Source organism: Halyomorpha halys, unplaced genomic scaffold (genome assembly GCF_000696795.3).
Source record: "Halyomorpha halys isolate HHAL.00 unplaced genomic scaffold, Hhal_1.1 Scaffold52.1, whole genome shotgun sequence".
Classification (NCBI taxonomy): domain Eukaryota; kingdom Metazoa; phylum Arthropoda; class Insecta; order Hemiptera; family Pentatomidae; genus Halyomorpha; species Halyomorpha halys.
This window is the reverse complement of record NW_027104988.1, coordinates 1267346-1286151: the sequence shown is the minus strand read 5'-3', so window position 1 is coordinate 1286151 and position 18806 is coordinate 1267346. Positions and strand designations below refer to the sequence as shown.

The window sequence follows — 18806 nt, the reverse complement described above, 5'->3', positions numbered from 1 at the left end:
GTTTCTAACCTTGCTTCCTCTTCCATTCCTGGCAATCCTCCGAGGCGCCTGAAAAGAAGATGGCCTCATGACCTTATATAGTAAAATGTTTTTAGAGTTCTACTACTGGGTAGTTTCTCTACATGCTGTATCATATCATTATTATTATGTCATTATGACCAAATTTACTGGTTGTATTTTTTATACAGTTGTAGATATCAATAAATAAAATAAAATAAAAAATAATAAGTTATATATATAATTTATTTGTGTATCTTTGCCGGCCGCAGAACCACTCATCTTCTCCTCACTTTAATAAATATGTATAACTTAGAATCCAAATAGTTCTTATTAATTGTAATAATCTTATATACGTTTTAAGTATGTACAAAATTATCCTAGGATTCTATAAAGTCGACCATCCATCACTTCTAATAATATAACTCTATAGATTTTTACTTTTTATCAATTTTTGATATGTTCGTGTTTCATTCTTTTTTTATTCAGGATAGAGCAATTCTAAACGCCTACAAAATCATTAAAACTACAATATGGTCCATCATTTTTAAAATTGTAATTAATTCCATCATGCCTTCCAAACATTATTTTCCATTTTATCAAATACACTATATTTACATATATTTATATTAAGTCTTTATGTAAACTCAAATAATTGCTAAAAGATATTTTGAGTTATTTAAAGCCAGACTTGCTTTGCCGATTAATCATTATTTTAAGAAATAGGTTATTCAATTACAAGGTTATTATACTGGAGTTATTGAGAAAGGTTTTCTCAAGTTTCAGCTTTGCCTGGAGAACCAACTGAATGAAGCATGACGTGGTATATGAGGATTGAGTAAATGTAATTGTAAAGTAAAACAGTCTAATTATCAGTTTTGCTTTATTTTAGGTAAGGATAGTTGTAACTAAGTCAAGTTACTCTTTTAGCCCTTCTAAATTGTATATATGGACTTGGAACTCTTTTTCATTCTGATAATGTCTTTGAACTACCACTCTTATACTGTAAGCTCACAAAGACCTAACTAAGTTATTCAGGTTTAATTAGTCGAAATTTGTTATTACATTCCCATGTTCTCAAATATGTACAATTAATCTTTGTGGTCCTTATTAGTATCGGGAATATAAAAATAAAAATATAAAAACCCAATAGTGTTTTTTTTAATGTAAGTTTCACGGGTTGTACTAGAAATTCATTGTTTAGTATAAAATAACTAGCTGTTCTTATCACATATAAATATTGTATAAACTTCAAATATTTGCCGGGCTTACTCGGCTTAAACCTTTCTTCCAGGTGTGTCGGGGTCTTCCTTTGAAAATTCTCCTGTCAACCTAGCTTCGTTTATGTTCAAATTTTTTTTAATTCTTGATCTGACAAATTGTTGTTTTTTTTTCTGACCTCCTAGAAAAAATTAAAACAACAAATTAAATATATACAAAGAAGAGATCATACTTCTACAGGATCTGACAAATTGAGATTCTTGTGATCCTTATATGCATCCTTTAATATGCTCATAATATAATATCCTTACATAACGTATCGTAAAAATACGATTTATCTCGTCTCTCAGTCCTGGATTTCATAAAATATTTAAAATTATTATCATTACAGTTAGTTTTATATCGCCATAAATACTTCTAAAACTCATACATTTTTCAAATTATTTAAGTATTAGGTATTGAAAGTATTGTTAGTTATATTAAAAAAGTATTAGAAGCAATTGTAAATCAAAATGGGTTTGAAAATTACCCAGAACAATGGATAGGTTTAAAAACCTGATGAGATAAACTCTTAAGATAGAAATCTCGTGATTATCGCTTAGTTTGAAACGATATTGGCTATCAACAAACGGAATCTCGAATCAGAATAGTTGACTCACGCCTCTCCGATCCGAAGGCTTTGAAAGATCTGATTTAACTGCCCCTCATTTACTAAAATACACACCACTCCCCCTAATTTCCTCACTACCATCTCACAACCATATTATCCTACCAGCTCTATCATCAAGCAATAAAATGAGTGATTTCTGTATAATTTTGTAATCAAGTCACTTTATATTGTGCAGTCAATGCTGTTTACAACTGCTACCTGACCACCGTTAATGTAATGGACTACGATAAACATACTTTACGTTACTTGAGTGTAATCACTTGTGTATTTCCTAAAAGTAGACTACTTTCTCTCTTGATTTCTGTTCCCCCTCAAGATTTTTTACAAGTATGAATACTCTGTCTTGTACTCTAGCTCGATTTTAGTTATATCATCGAATATTTGATGTTCTAATTAGCTGACAATTGATTTAGAATTATGAAGTATTTTATAAAGATTTCATTTAAACTGACTTCATTGCTCCATTGACAGTGTTCGAAAGTATGAGAAACTGGCAAGGTAAACAATGACTTCGTAATACGAGTATCAACGGAGGAGATAGGTGGAGTAAATGGTCAGCATAAAGAAAAAGCAATCAACCACCTCCATACCAAGAATTACCAATTCTAATATACTAAGAATCCAAAAACTTCGAATTACAGAGACTCCCGGTCCTTCGAATTAAAAATATATAGTCTACGGTTTCGTCCTATCCTAATTTAAATTTCGAGTTATTGAATCGTTTGAATTTTAGCTATAAATGCATTTGGGAACAGAATTTACTTTTAAATATAGACTTATCAAGTTTCAAGTGACTCTTATTATAAGTAGCACATTGTTTTATTATCATATTGTTTGATGGACATTAATATAACTAGCATGTCGTTTGCAACCGTGAATCCAATTTTGATGAAATTTTCAGAAGTTATGCGATTTGGCACTGAGTGGATCACATACGAGATTTAAGAAAGTCTGTCAAATTTCTTTGTTTCATACAGGCTAAAACACATTTTCCACGGCGCATCTAAATTGTAAAGACGGTTCATCCAATTTGGAGGAAAACTAGGGATTAGTTTGAAATGGGTGGCTCCTAATCCAATAATGGGTAATAGTGGCTTTATTAAGCGTCTTTACTTCTTCGAGGCTAAGATCACAGTAATACTGCAAACTCGAGTCCCCCTGCTTGGTCAGTTGTTGCGTTCTATTGTTTCCAGCAAAATCACAGAGTCCAGAGATCAATTGCAGGATGACTATCTTGTGCATGACCATCAGACTTTTATGTAATTTGGCCAGGTTCCTCTACACCACTTCAACCTGAGAGTCTGAAGCACTGATGGTGTCTCAATAAGCAACACAATTTTCGAGTTTTCAAGTTGCTGTAGTGTTTGATGGATCACAGATTCTTGCTCAGCTCGATGATTCTAAGAAACAAAGCCAGTTAAAATATTTTGTGAAGCAAATAGTTACATTTGTGGCCGACCTCTCAATATATTTCAATCGACTTGAAATTTTATTTGTAGAGGGAATCAGATTCTGATAACTACTTTCGCTTAACGTTGAGAAAAATTATTTGTACCAAAAGTTAGAAATTTTGAAATTTAAGAATCTACTTGAAACTTAAAAATTGAAGATTATACTCAAAAGGTTTCTAAAATTTAAAACTAATACTTAATTACTCTGAAGCTAAGAAATTTTTATTTTTATAGATTGTTGAATATAAAAAAGAATATTGCTGCCAAGTGTCAATCTTCACGACAACTTTCTTACAAAACTTTTTAAAATAAAATAAAACAATGAATTCGAAAAGATAAAAATTAACAACAATAATTAACAGAATATATATAAAAAGTGATAGGACTAATAAAAAAAAAACCACATGTCATGTCATAAAATCTAAGAAGACTTCTGATAATTAATAAAAAAACAAAAAAATGATAAAAAAAAATCAAATACAATTACACTAAAAAATAATAATGAAAAGATAAAATTTCTGCTAATGTACCATATTTAAAATTATAAGCGAAAATCTGAAACATAAAATATAGAAAACATATAAAGCTTTTTTGAAACCTTTAATTGTTATTCTTCCGGAATTGGGTGGACAGAAGTTAGTCGCAGATACGAGATTTGAAGATTGGAAGGGTATTAGAACTACGAATAAAGGAGGGAATAGAATTAGAAATGGGAAGTGACATAAGTCTAAAGGTCGTGAGCGGGTATTGCGGGAATGCGCTGAGAATTTAGATTGAAGGATATCAGAGATGTATGGTGGACGAAGGGATTGAATAACTGGAGGAAGGAAGAAAGAAAATATTTACGACGGAAGGAGTGGTAAAGCCACTTAAACTCTTCATAAAATCGAGTGACAGAGGCGTCCCTTGCGACCCCAAAGATGAATCCTATAAAGCTATTATTTAACCGTTTTAATTTTGCTTACAGATCCCCAGAGACACCCCCGTAAACCACACAGCAATAATCAAAGTGGGGGAATATCAATGAAGTAACCAGGGGTTTTTAAAAGGAAGTAGGTGACGAACATAATTTAAACGCTTTATTGTGGAGAAGGTACGACGGGAAATATCAGAGACGTGGTTTTTCCAAGAGAGGGTTTGATCAATAGTGACACCAAGGTTTTTAACGTATGGATGGAATTGTACTGGAGTGTTGTTTAGGAATAAGGTTGGAATAAGAGGAATGGTTTTCAGGAGGTGATTGGATCCTATTATGATTGCCTTAGTCTTCTCTGCATTTAACTTAAGCTTGTTTTCTTGTGCTAGTTGCAATGACTTCATCTATATAATAATACTTATATTGACATCGATCTTACTATAATGCTGAATCAAATAAATAATCTGACAATATACAGATGCACATCGGTACGTATGTCCTTGGGCGGGAGTGTATTAAGGCCTGCTTTAACAATCTATCCCCTTAGATAGCATTCACGATTGAAATATTTACGCAATCTGGTTACTTTAAAGGAAATAAGCACTCTAGAAATTCCATTTCACCATTTCAATGCCAGAGGATTTGCAATGCATTTATTGCGAAATTGAAATATTGGCTAAACGTTTGGTTGTGTCCTGTCGTGTAGCTGCAGTTCTAACATGGCTCTATGAAAGTTATATTGGCAATAGTTACTATTATTATGTAATATATACGCTTAATTATATATCTATTTACATAATCTCGATGTAAATTTTGTAATTTATTTAATATTGGTACAAGAATAATGTTCGTAAAACAAATTAATTTGGTATTTAAGTGTTTTAATAAGATAGGAATCAATTTTAGTTCGATTATGTAAAAGAAACGGTAAATCCATTAAATAAAGCTAACCTACGTATTTGTTTATATTTAAAACATTTGGTAGATTATAAATGCATTATTACAGACACACACTACTCGTTATGATAAACTTTAATACGGCACCAAATAAACAACCCAAAGGCATAATCCATTTCAATGTCACTTAGTATCACGTAGCCGGTATACCTCAGGAATAAGTTCTTGTACTAATGCTGCTTTTAAATGATGCACAAAATATTTCTTAAAGTGAGTATAAATCGACGGCAACATACCTTGTTTTATACGCCTCATTAAAAAGACATAAATCAACTTCTTATAAATGCTTTTCAAACTAGATTAAATATACGCATTATAAATATCTAGTTCTGTTGATAAGTCAATATTAACTTAAAAAAATAAATCCTTTCAAATATATTACTAATAATAACTACAATAATCATATAGACACCATTGTAAGTTAGTAAGAAAATATTAAACTAACGACTACAAATTGATACATGATTCATTTATAGTAGTGATCCACTATAGTGGATATTAGCAAATTAAATGGTATTTTATAGCTTCAGCATGGTCTACAGAGATAATTAATTATGACTAATTTAATCGCAATAGTAAGGAATGGAGATGTAGAGTATCCAGCAACATCTCCCCTCGGTCATGATTCATGAAGGAGATAGATCACTCATCAACCTCCTTTTCTAGTGTTGACTAAGTGGCATGTTCAGTCTTAGCCACATATCTTATTAGTATATTTGTATATGTAAATAAAAAATAAATAAATTGCTGATTTTTAAAAGCAGTGGCATAGACAAGCTTGAGCACTACCCCACTGCTGCGGCACTCCGTATGCCAGAAATGACGAGGAAGGGGATAATGGAATAATAATAAATAAATAACAAAAAAAGTCGTTTAGTATATCAGTGAAGTCTGTTACGAAAGTTGTTATTATATTGTTATCTGCTGAACCGACATCTTGGTCTTTCACGTATTTACGTTCAAGATCTTCCGATCAGCGGTATACGTTTTAAACCTCTCAAAAACTGAATTTAATAACATTTATGTATATTATTTTAACACTTACCTTGTAGTGTCTAAATATATTATTAGATTACCATCATTATTTAATTCAACTTGTTACATTTTATTTATTTATTTATTTAATGTGATTTACAACTGTAGAAATAATAAATAAATACAATAAGTAAATAGGTGGTATGTTTCATTTACACTTGAAAATCTTGCGAAGGAACCACCCATTGGTGGTGCTTTAAGCAATAATTTAAATTAGAAGGTTCCGTGGCCATCGTCTTTTCATACGCCACGGAGGATTATCAGGGATTGTTAAGGATGAGAGATTAAGAATTAATGGGTTAGGATGGGTAAGGGGTTTGGAATGATAAGACGCATATCTGTTTTGGGCCAAATCTGCAACGAATGGGATATTAAGGTCTTTGTGTATGAGTTTATTTGTAGCGTAATAAGGAGCATCAAGAATTATACGTCGGATTTCTGATTGTAAGGATTGGATGCGGGAGGAATTCGATGGTTTGGTAGAGACCCAGAGCTCGATCCCGTATGTCCAATTTGGTGTGGTTATCGTAGTATATAATAATTTTTTGTAATGAATGGGAAATTTAGACCGTTTGTCTAGTAAGTGCTGTAATAGTCGGAATCCGCGTGCATTTTCCTGTCTTTACAGTCTTGTGTGAGGATTCCAGGTTAGTCGTTTGTCAAGATGTAGTCCAAGATAACAAATCTGTTCTTCAGGGGTAAGAGCCACATTATTAAAGTATAGGTAGGTATAGTAGGTGTTGTAGCAATCGAAATCTACTAGCAGTTTCTTGTCTTCTATGTGGATTGCAAGTAAGTCTCTTGTCAAGATGGAGTACTAAGTATCGAATCTGCTCAAAAGGCCTTAGTGTAGTATTTAGAAAGGATACTGTTGGATAGGACGGTAGAGGTTTACGACGGAGAGTAAAGGTGATGTGGTGGGATTTGTCAGGATTTATTTTCATTCTCCAGTTTTAACACCATTCTTCAATGGATATTATGCGTATCTGTAGTGTTTGTGATGCATCAACTTGTTAAATTAAAACTGCAATATTATTCAACCCGCATCTATTTATCTACATTTTTAAGAGACGGAGACGGCATTATTTATTTTCGTAGGTCTTGTTTTGTTATAATATTGGCTGAGTGTTTCACATGCCAGTCCAGTTCAATACAGAAGATATTAAAGAGGGTGGATGGTTACGGAAGGTAAAGGTGAACTCTAATGATTTTCGGTCATTGGGTTTTCTTAACTTTTGAAAGAACGAATATTATACATGATGGCTTTGAGATATTCAATTGTATGTTCAAGATTGTCAGTCTCTGCACAATAGTGTGCTATCTAGATAACTGATCTAGCTTGAATAATAATGCTCGAGATTGGTTTTGGGATGAACTAGTAATGGTTATGCAGTAGCTGAAAGCGACAATATAGCTATGAACTATGTTGAAATTAAAACATAAAATTAAAACAGAAGAGACAAAATAACCACTTTTTGAGGAACACAATAGGTAAGAGAACGCTGTGGGAGTATAATCTCAAATTTATAAACAATAGCTTCGGTTGGTTGGGAGCGATACTAGAAAGAACACAGTACTTCACATGCCGAAAAAGTATCATGTTACTACATTGGTAATAATTTAACCATTTGGGCTGAAAATATTCCAGATTAAAATAAGAAAATTATTAGATTTACTGTTTTAAAATTAATTTGAACTAAAGAAGTAGCTTTTCTGATGATATTGATGTGAAAATATCAAAAATGAAACATATTTAGTGCATTCTTTCTAATAAGGGCAGTAGGTACTGATCTGTTCCGGAAATTCGGGATCTGCAAGCTTGCATTAGACACTAAGTCAAATACTTGCAACGATATGGGTGTAGTAGGTGTAGATATCAATATTAAGTAAGCTTGGTAACGAACTTATTTGTTCATATAATATAACAAAATGCTCCTCACAGAAGTTCTTTCATTTTGTCATTAAAAAATAGATGAAATATTTGGTGATGAAAAGTATATTTAGAGTTACAACTCTATTATCAAAATATTTTTTCGATTTATGATATGCTAAATCTACTACACAAGCAGATATAAATCATTTCATGACTAAACAAATCTGCTTTTGATGTTAACGATGCAAACAATCGCAACACATGTTAATATTACAACATTGTAAAATATTTGCTTCTTATGAAATTAATGCACAAATTGTTGAAGTTGATGAGTCGTTGTAATCATTTACATTTAACAATATTCTGAACCTATTTCTTCTTTAATGCCAGTTTCTACTTCTGTTTAACATGCTAAATTATTTATTATAATTATTATGTGAATCTATTCAAAATGAATAGATAATGAGATAACTAAATGTCGGATTTATGTGGGATAGTTTTCGAGTACTGTTTTGTGAAAAATTCAATTACAGTGCGACAAGCCATTAAAATAAAGTATACTGAATATTTTTGTATACATATTTAATAATAATTATATTTTTGTGCAGGATTTTATTTTCGAATATTTTTTCTTTCACTCATGAGATTTTTGCCTCCTCACTACTAACGGCAGGAAAGTATTTTTTATGCATGCAGGAAATAGAAAAAAAATGCATATTTTCTATAATGAAATTTTTCACTCGCATTTTACGTTTTAGTTATGAAGGAACAAATTTCGTCCCGTGTCTGACCACCTGTAGTCAAATTCTGGCATTCTTAATCGAGTGCCGATATTTTTTTTTTTTTTTTTTTACTTTATTTAGTTTATTCACAACTGTAAAAGTATTTTTCAACCAGCGAATGAGATGTAGAGGGATAGAGAAAAAAAAAACAATAAAAAAAAAGTCATGAAGGCATGAAGGTTAAGGTCATCCAATGATGCCTCTCCATTAAAATTGAAATTTAAAAATCAGTTTAAGAGGTCCCTATTCCAGCTCCTTCGTAAACGTCGTCTCGTATGTGGTAAGTCTCGTGTTGATAGTCCTTGAATTAGAGGGTTAGTATGTATTGGAAGTGTGCTGTGAAACCGTTTATATAATGATTTAATGGTTGTTTGTACGTAGGGAGTTCGTAAGTCTTTGTGTAAGTTCTTGTTACTGATGTAGGGGGAGCGCTACTGATCAGTCTTAGTAATCTTGATTGAAACTGTTGCAGTTTCAGTAAGTTAGTTTTTTTGGCATATCCGTAAATTTGTGCACCGTAAGTCCAAATTGGTCTGAGAAGGTAAGAGTGCCGATAATGATGATATTTTAAGGAATTTTGTAACTTGATATCATGTCGGTCCCAAATCAAGTCATTACTTTCGCTTAGTTATGCGTAAGGTGCTTTTCTCTACATAAATATATTTTGTAAAAGGCTCGTTCAATTCCGTCCAATGCCCAACATGGATAGAAATGATTGTATTGCGGGTTAGTATTAATTTCATGATAGTACAGCCGATAGTTCAGCTTTACCAGGTACGTTATTAGGTGAGATTTTTTATCGTTTCGAAATAAAAACCAATCTTTGGAAAGGAAATTTACATTTATTTATTTTAACTTAACTTTCTCATTGGCCTATCCTGGGCTTAGGAGGCGCGGGGCCCATTGTCAGTTACCTGTGTAGCTAATAAGGATAAAATATTATCAATTATTTGTTGTTTTAATGTTATCATTATTATTATTACTTTTTGTATCTTATTTTGTTTAAGACTATCAAGTAATCATTCGAAAAAATGCATTTTGATATTTTGTTTCTTAATGTATTTTGATATATCTGTAGTTAGGAAGTCACTTTAAAGACTTGAAGGCCTTTATAATTATCACTAATACGAAAACTAGGTATATCTGAAATAAATCAATAACTATAGTGCAAATAAAACCAATGGGGTAAATGCATCAAGACACGTTTTAAAAATGCAAACTCTTTCAGTCGGATTAATTAAAAAATATTTTCATAAATTACCAGAAAATTATTATAGACTTATTTACGTCATTACCCGAAATTGCTGGTAGAGAATGGGAAAGAGATTGGTACTCGATTCTTTTTATCTAGAGATTCCTTCTTTTTTTTTTTTCTTTTTTTTCCTAGATCTTTTAGTGCTATCACACTCCCAAATTGATGGTTATGAACAACATTCTAAAGATAAGTTTTTGTAGCTGTGATTTTGCATTTAATTGTAACAAATCTTAAAGGTTATAATAGATTGATCTCTCATTGTCCGATGGAACACAATAGTGACAGAAATATCCATCACCAGAGGCGGACTAGTATAGATGGAGGGCAATCATCCGACAGATGTCCCGAACGACACGGGTCCATTGTTGAAGAGGAAGTCGCGTTGTTGCCCAATTCTTGTGCAATGTTCTTCCTCTCTGCGGGTTTCGGTTTCATTTACGTCCAAGCTAAAGTCCAACCAATTCATCTATACATATGTAATATGTGTATAGTACATATATGTAATACATATATGTAATATGAGTAATATTAACATATTTTCAACATTTATTTATGTAGATTTGCAACTTTATAAATATATACACAAAATAAGTGAATGTGATATCTTAATAATATGATAGGGTGATGCCACTGTCAATAGATCCCGACGCCATCTTCTTTTTAGAAACGTTATAGATAAATCAGAAATCGATTAAAAAGCAAATGGGTTTTATTAGTAAAGAATTTTTTTTATGAAAGGCAATGTATCGATGTATTAATCAGCAACACATAGAAAATTAAAATAAATTTATTAAATGTAGGACATTATTTATTTCTCAATCATCTGTTGAGCTTCGAATCCATTCAGCTCTAATTAAGACATGAAAACGATCTTCATAGTTATTTCGGGTTTATTTTTAACTACGATAAAGATCTACTTGAATTGAACCGTAAATCAAAAATATATTCCACCTCATTCCAACTTTAAAGTTACCTTTAACCATGGATTGAGTTGAGGTGCTGACAATTTCTAAACTACAGCAGAGATTCACTGGCGTTTTCTTGATGATAAAACGTTCCTACTAGAGGTGCTGTGCTGAGTATCTCTATTTTTGTGAATTGCCTTGTTTCTGCTCCTCATCTGGTGCTGATTCACAAAGTTCTCCATGTTTATTATTTCTAATTGTTGTTCCACTAGGTTCAAAAGCCGCCTTTACTGTTATGAACTCATATTGTAGAAAAAAAGGTGATGCAGAATTTTTCATGATGTGTGTATGTTGTATTAAATTTATTAAGTTCAATTGTTTTAGACATCGTTTGTAAAACATCATAGCTATGAAAAATGAATAATATACCTAAAAATCGTGCCTCTAGAATGTTGGTAAATTTTAATGAGACACCAAGAAACTAAATTTCCGAAAAATACCTTTATAAGGTATAGACCAACCAAGGGATTGCAACAGCATTTGTCGGAAGAGGGGAGGGCATGGTGCCAAAGAGGCTGAAATAACCGTAGACCAAGAGATCCCTGTAGATGTGGATTGCTACAGAACCGTTGCTATTCCGGGACCGACCGTCCAGAGACTGACCGAGATGCTCTGACATGACGGCTGGAAGCGCTCTACGACATTAGGTCCATGTTAAATTTGTCTATAACTGTATCTTCTATTGTTATTAATTTTGGCAGGTGTTTCGAACACAGCATTATTTAGCAGTCCAGTCTCGGCTTGTTGGAAGGCACATATTTCAACATAGTTAAATGTTCTTGCCACTATTGTAGATATTATACCACACTTGTGCTGGTGGGCATCGGCAAAAGTTATGATGTTATATAATGCTTAAAGAGGTGCGATTGAATATAAATTCAAGAATGAACTGATTGGATGTAAGAGCTTTTTTTACTTTCACCTTCAGATAAAATAATAATAATGTGAACCACTACAACCCATAAAGAGTCAGGGGTTTAGTACTTATAGGGGAATACTGTTTACCCCATTAAGGGAGCCCAATTTATGAGACCAGATATACCCCAGAACCCACAGGCTGGACACACGGCCACAGTAAGATAATAAACAGCGCCTTTCCTCTGTGGCATCCCAATGTCACTCACCGATATATAGAATATAAGGGAATTATTGCGATCGTGCAAAATTTTTAATTTAATACTTAATTTTATAAAGACTTAGTTCCCCTGAGTCCAGATAACAAAGTTTCACAAAATGGCTGAACAGCCATTTTGGAACAGACCGAATTGCTTGTAGACGAAAAATCGTACGAAACTAAAATTACATATTTAGTATGTGCCTGGGATGTGATAGCAATGTTTTTGATAAACTCGGCCGACCGGAAGTTCCACTTCGTCAATTCGATTTTTCACATTCATTTTTCTCGGAATAGTTTTAACGATATTGATTAAAATCGGCATGTTTGTTAGTTTTTTTTTTTAGTGCACCAAACTTCATTGGTCATCAACGCCATTTATATTTTAATAATTTTGCTTTTATGGGTTTAATTTTATTTATTTTTTATTTTGATTATTTATTATTTTATTTATTTATTTTATTATTATTTTTTTTTCTTCCGATCATGAACTAAATAAAAATAAAACATCCAAAACTATAAAACTATTAAAAATAAGGTAATGTGTTTGGTTAATATAGTCGAAGGTCAATCTTTATGGTCATATTAAGCGGTTTGATAGGCACAGTTCATGAAAGGTGCACGAAAATATAAATTAGTGGCTAGAAGCAAAGTTCAAGGAGTGAGTCTCTTGTAATAGTATCGCTTGACATAAATACATGATTTCTTGACCCAGAAACGTGGTTTTAGGTTTAGCCTTACGTAACCAGATACGATTAATCATGTTAGAGGAGGAATAGACCACCTCTCTCCTCTCTTCATTGGGAAATAATTTGGTTGTATATATTTGAATATTATACATTATACAAAAGGCTGATACATATTCTAACCTCTACTAATTTTCTCTATTAATCATTAGTAGTAATCCATCCTTTTTTATTTATTTTTTAAACCTAATGGAAATTTTTAGTTTGTATTTTTACCCTATTTCTCGTAAGTGATAAGGAATGAAAGAATAAGAGGAGAACTTAAGATCACCTCAGTAAAGTCAGTGATTGAACACCGACAGCTCCGATGTTATGGACACGTCTGTAGAATGGGGGAAAATAGAGAGCCAAGAAAATGTATGAAGGCGAGGCCGACTGGTAGGAGACCACGAGGCAGAACTAGAAGGAGCTATATGGAGCATATCCAACGACTAGGTCTGAACAGAGGAAAAAGGCTGACTGAGATGAAGATGTTTGCCATGGACCGAGATGTGTGGACCAAGTGGTTAGAAGCTCCTCCATGCTGAAAGGCACTTAAGGAGGGTGAGAAAAAGGAAGAAGGAAATTTTTAGTTCTTAGGGTTGGTTGTTCCAGCACAGTATCAACTAAGATATCCAAAATCTTAGTTAAAATCGATTATAAAACGTTGCACGAAAAAAGTTTAATAAATTTCTTTAAAAAAGGTTAGAAAAGTTTCTTAAAGGGAGAGAAACACTTTATTAAGCGGCAGTGACTCGTTAAACTGAACTAGAAACAATCATGTTAGAAAAGGCATCATGTTAGAGGAGGAATAGACCACCTCTCTCCTCTCTTCATTGAGAAATAAATTGGTTATATTTATTTTAATATTGTACATTATATAAAAAAGCTCAGAAATATCCCAACCTCTTCTAATTTTCTCTAATAACCATAAGTAGTGATGCATTATTTTTTTTTTAATCCTAATGGAAATTTTTAGTTTTTAGCGTTGGTTGTACAGTATCAACTAAGATATCCGAAATCTCAGTTAAAATCCATTATTAAATGTTGCGCGACTAAAACGACGAGTAAAACTTTACTAAGCGGCTGTGGCTCATTAAACTTTGGTTTGAAAGAAAATCGAAGTTAAATAAATAAACCATACAAGTAATCAGTCATAATATTAGCTGCAATCTCTTTTGTAGAATGTTATCTTCTATTACATCTCTTTCTTTCTGTTTAAAAAAAATGTATTTGACTGAAGTTAATGAGTTGCATAATAGCGAAGTACATATGAAATTAGCAGCTCAAACAATAAAGTTTTTTTTTTTTCTCGATAAAGTTTCTGTAATTATTTTCTAATAACTTAATGTATTAAAATATTTATTATCTCTTGAGGTATGATAAGTTGAAAAAAAATGTAGTATTATTTTCAAATTTTACTTTTTATATAATAAATATTTTAATAAAAATAGTGTCTTGATTAGTGTATTATTTATATATCATAATATAAGATTACAACGGAAAATTTAATTATAATAAAGCTAAAATATTAGGTGGTGTGTAGAGGACGATTATTAGTAGGTACACATATTACTAAAATCAACAAAATAGAAAATAGGATTTTCAGAATTCATTATGATGAAATTATAAATAAAATCAAAACATTTTCATTATAATTTCAACAGGAATTGCAAGAAATTACATACTTAAACTTTATAGAAATTTACAATCTACCTTGTGTTACTTTGGTAACCAAGTTAACGTAGTAATGTTCAGAACAGGCCATTGGGTTACCGTAGTTTTACTCTTACTCTTGGAAAAATCCAAGTTAACCAAATCTTAGTTACAACCGAGATTTGTTCGACCTACGCTTAACTCCTTAACTCATATTAATAATATTAGTTTTACGGTGATAGTGTTACATTTTAATTTTTTTTTTATACACTTATTATATAATACTGAAACGAGTATACTCTATAAGGAAAAGTGTTGACTAATTTTTTAGTTGCAATAAACTAGGATTTTATGGTTATGATTTTTATTAAGTTGCATCAAATTTCTTTGAAAAATATATATGCTTATTTAAAATACATTATTTTGCATTGACTTGTTGAATGGATAATTTTCAATCATAACATAGTTCAACATAAATTTTTGGAAATAAAATAATATTAATCTCTGATAGTGCTAAATAAAAGTGCTAACATTATTTATACATTGTGATTAACATAATAATTTTAATTTTCTTGAATTTGAAGCTATTTCTGTGCCTTCTTTTCTCATTTGTTGCCTGAACTCGAGAAGTTTAAGTTAAATGTAAGTTTTATATGAAGCTATCGAATTTCCTAGGTTTTAATTTTTTAGCTTATCGATTTACGAGTTATTGAATTTTGACTGTATATTATCTATTTATAATGACTAAAATATGTAATTATAAATGCCTTTACGTTAGATAGTTCCTAATTAATCCTATTAACGTATCCTATCTTCGGTCTACCAACCTTCCTGCTTCTCTAGTGTTCCAGTCTAGTGCACGCCATTCAGCTGAACAAAGGTTCCTCAGTGTGTGGCCAATCTATTTCTTTTTCCTCTGTTTAGTGCTAATTTCTATGCTCTTCTGTCTGGTCTGGGTAAATAAAGAGATACAGAAGGTAACGAATCTCAAATCAACTAAATCAAATCTAATAAATACTAACCAAACAGTCGTAAGTTAATTTATTTTGAAAAATTTATATCTCAAAAACCATTTGATGTACAGATGTCTATTAGCACTCAAATTAAAGCTAGTTTAATGAGATATAAAGCAGTTTATGATGTTTAACTTCGTAGGATTAATAGTTTACATGGACTTTGCTAAAATAAACTGATTTATAGTTGTTCGGACAATAAATTTGATTTATGAAAAACTTTATTTCAGAAACCATTGGACGTACTGATGTCTGCCAGCGCTCAAATTAAAGCTAGTTAAATTTACTACAAAATAGTTAATAATGTTTATCTTTGCAGGAGTAGTAGTTTTTTTTTTTAGTATTTGACAAAATAAACTCACAAAATGTTAATTTCTAGTTGTTCGTATAAAATGTTGGATTTTTGAAAAAATATATTTCTAGATCCAATAAGACCCACATATGTCTGCCAACACTCAAAATAAATTGATAAATTGAACTTACTATAAAGTAATTTATGACACTTATCTTCGTAGGGGTAGTAGTTTTTATCATATTCACATATGAATATAAATTTGGCAAATAAAAATTTGTCCGAACAACTATCAATCAGTTTATTTTAGCAAAGTTCATGTAAAATATTACCCCTACGAATATAAACAACATAAACTACTTTATAGCTCATTAAACTAGCTTTAATTTGAGTGCTAATAGACATCTGTACGTCAAATGGTTTTTGTGATATAAATTTTTCAAAATAAATTCACTAACTACTGATCTTTCAGTACGCCCCATACAACATTTTTATGAAATGTTGCTTTTTAAAAAGCTATATCTCGAAAACTATTTAACGTAAATAACTTTATTAGGGCTCATATTTTAGCAAATTTGTGTTCTTCATACTTTTTAAGATATAGAGCTCTGAATGAAAGTTTTTTTTCTTTTATCGCTTTGAAACAGCCGCCATTTTTTATTCCCCCTACCTATATACTCATCAATTTTGACTATTAATTATACATATTTTTCATTAAAGTAATCAAAAATTGGGGTGAGATAACTGCTTTTTTTCTCCTCTTGGGCTCTTGTAGTATTACCCCCTTAGCAATTCCCAGACCGATCCACTGCACCCCTTCTCCCAGTCTTCACACCCAGCATCAGTCTTTAATATCGCCCAGTCCAGATTTCAGGTTTTTCAATTCCGGTAATGTCTAGCTTGGTGAAACAATGAAATTTAATTACTGCTATTTGAGAGACTTGCTGCTGGAATCTTCCAACAGTATCTTAATAGTAGTTTTAGTTTTGATTCTTTGAGTTTTTTATCTCATTTATCTTTTTTTTAATTACTTCTATAAAATAAAATAATTTTTAAATAAAGGTTGCACATCTGAAAATAGTAAGGTATTTGGAAAACCACCTTTTTTCTAGCGGGACATGTGATTATTGTATAATAACCAATGCCTAAAATAAAACTTAACCAGCAATGCAGTCCAAATATATTGGTTTGCTAGAAAACACTAATTAGCATACCCAGAAATTTTATTAGATATAGTTTAAACACTAACATAAAATAATTAACAAAGATACAATATTTTTCCATTTGATTTTTGTCTCCATTATTATTAAATATCACAATACAGTGTTATTTTCATAATTAAGTTTACATTACTTTTTTTTTTTTGTCTCATTCTTCGTCTCTGTATCTATTTTATGCTCTTTATTTCAATCTCATATATCTCATTTACAGTGATCCGTCAAAAATATTTACTTTGTTATACAAGTTTTATTAAAATTTATAGAATCATCCAATGTTAAAACTACAAATGAACACAAATAAAAAAATTAGAAAACAAAGTTATGAATAAATAAAAATGTAAAATAAAATAATATTCATAGTAGTAAAGTTAAAAACAAATAAGTAAGTTGTAAGTTGATAAATAAATAAAAATAATAATAAAAGTTATATACTAGAAAAATGTTAAATTGTTCTAAGAAACTGAGCATTAAATAATAATAAGAAGAAAATTAATATAGAAATACAGATAGAATAAATATATCTACAGATAATTCCTAGATAAAATATAAGAACTCACAGTTTAGACGAGAACATATATTGTCAGAACTTTTATATTAAACCTTAATTGTGAAAGTTCAAAATAAACAATTATACTGGTTACTTTCAAAAAAAGTTCAATAATTGTTTGGAATACAAATAAGAAAGAGCCAATTTGAAGCATTCAAGTAAATTATATGCATAAATTTAAGAATGAGTTTGTCTTATAAAAACACTTATGGAAAGAATACAAAATATACTAAACATAAAAATTAAACATATACAATACCCTCTAAACCGTTTTATACTGTAAATTCAGTTCTCATATATGAAATAGAAAAAAAAAATTATGTGTGTGGATAACTAAATAAGTGAATATACTAAATAAATTGGTGTATGCATTTAAACAATCAATTCCATACCATAATAAATAAACTGATACAATTGTACATAAAGGTAAAAAAAAAACATTAATCCATTAAAACAAAAACTAAAAATCATAATAATTAATAATAAAATTAAAACAGTAAATAAGTACGGATTAAGATGCTGTATTAAATTAAACATAATTAAAAACATTCATCCAGAAATAATAAAATCAGTCAATTTCATAATTTTTTTTTTATACCAGATCGGCCTGGTGGGCCTTAAATGGTTGATATAACTTATATTATATATATTTTTTTAACAGTTGATTATGAGGGGGTATAGTCATACAAATGAGGGGTGTCATTTAACTATAAAAAATGTTCTTATTAAAAGAAAAAAAAATAATAATAAAATAAGGTGTAGCTAGTTGACCGTAGATTAATGATTGGAGAAGTTTGTCGGGGGGGTGCGGTCAGCAAAGAACAACATAAAATAAATAAATATGGTTCTGTTTATTTATGTTGTTCTTTGCTGACCGCGCCCCCCGACAAACTTCTCCAATTAATGATAAAATAAATAGATAAGAATAATGCTTCTTAATAAAAGAGAAAAGTAAAATTAATAACAAAAAATAATGATATTGGTACACTTAAATAAAACAAACAATTGTCTTCTAATAGTAAAAAGAAACAAGTTAATTTGAAAAAGGGAAGATAGAAGAAAAGAGAGAGAAAAAAATGAATAATAATAATTTGTAAATAGCGGTAGTGTGACTATG

General features: G+C 30.8%; 1 long non-coding RNA gene across 1 annotated transcript in view; it reads right to left on the bottom strand.

The window, feature by feature from the left end:
- The window catches only part of LOC136795669 (uncharacterized), an 81457-nt gene that overhangs the window by 23149 nt on the left and 39502 nt on the right, over positions 1 to 18806 (bottom strand). Inside the window, exon 2 of the long non-coding RNA XR_010843298.1 lies at positions 1270 to 1399. This is a non-coding gene — a long non-coding RNA (uncharacterized lncRNA). The remainder of the gene's footprint in view (positions 1 to 1269; positions 1400 to 18806) is intronic.